The sequence below is a fragment of the Euprymna scolopes genome, chromosome 23, assembly GCF_053919585.1.
Source record: "Euprymna scolopes isolate OS-2025 chromosome 23, ASM5391958v1, whole genome shotgun sequence".
Taxonomy (NCBI): Eukaryota; Metazoa; Mollusca; class Cephalopoda; order Sepiida; family Sepiolidae; genus Euprymna; species Euprymna scolopes.
Window position 1 is genome coordinate 8,277,998 of NC_136504.1, and position 1,185 is coordinate 8,279,182.

General features: G+C 35.6%; 1 pseudogene; it reads left to right on the forward strand.

Moving 5' to 3' along the window:
- Positions 1-612: 612 nt before the first annotated feature.
- On the forward strand, positions 613-757 carry LOC145246278 (U2 spliceosomal RNA; annotated as a pseudogene).
- The last annotated feature ends 428 nt before the right edge of the window (positions 758-1,185 follow it).

Sequence of the window (1,185 nt, forward strand, 5' to 3'; positions counted from 1 at the left end):
CAAACTTTGACCTCTTAACATTTATTGTTTTGGGCTCAAATCAAATTATTAAGTTAGATCCATGTCCAAGGAACATATATCTAAAAATTCAAGTGTTTAAACTCAAAATTGTCGGAGGAGTTTGGTAGAGGTCTCAAAGGTCAAATCGTTGAACTTTGACCCCTTAACAGCTAAATTTTTGGCCGAAAACCGATTACAAAGATTTTCCTAAATCCCCATACCCTGTATATCTAATTTCTGAAAATGGACAGAGTTAATGTGTCGTGAAATGTACACAGATAGACAGACACACACACACAGACACACACACAGACACGTTCACTTGTATAGATATATAGATGGATAGATAATGTAAATTCCAACTATCAAATTTAGATGAAGTTTACTTGAGAAATATTAATATATAAAATACATAAATATTTCAACGTAACATAACTTTTATCATCGATAACATATTTTTATTTAACAATTATACTTTTCTAACAAAATAAGAATCGATTTTTACATTTTCATCATAATAAGTGACCATTTTAATAGTTTATGATGTTTTTTTGGTAGATTAACAACATTACGATTGAACGTTTGTTTATGTGTCACGCTTAAAATTATAATTGACCTTCTTGGCCTTTTGGCCAAGATCAAAGTGTAGTATCTGTTCCGGCAGATACTGCACTTAAGATAATTTGTACCAGTCAATGGAGGGGAAACCCTCTATACTGGGACAATTATTATTTTTGGTAACCAGAGTGACCCCTTTTAGGGGAGCTGGTTTTTACCTCACATTAAAAACGGCCGTGTGCCTAATTTGCTCAGTGGGGGAGCAAATAAATACCATCTGTTCCGGCAGATGCTGCACTTAAGATAATTTGTACCAGTCAATGGAGGGGAAACCCTCTATACTGGGACAATTATTATTTTTGGTAACCAGAGTGCCCCCTTTTTGCCTACTTTTGGGGGAGCTGGTTTTTACCTCACATTAAAAACGGCCTTGTGCCTAATTTGCTCAGTGGGGGAGCAAATAAATACCATCTGTTCCGGCAGATACTGCACTTAAGATAATTTGTACCAGTCAATGGAGGGGAAACCCTCTATACTGGAACAATTATTATTTTTGGTAACCAGAGTGACCCCTTTTATCTGAGCTGGTTTTTACCTCACATTAAAAACGGCCTTGTGCCTAATTTG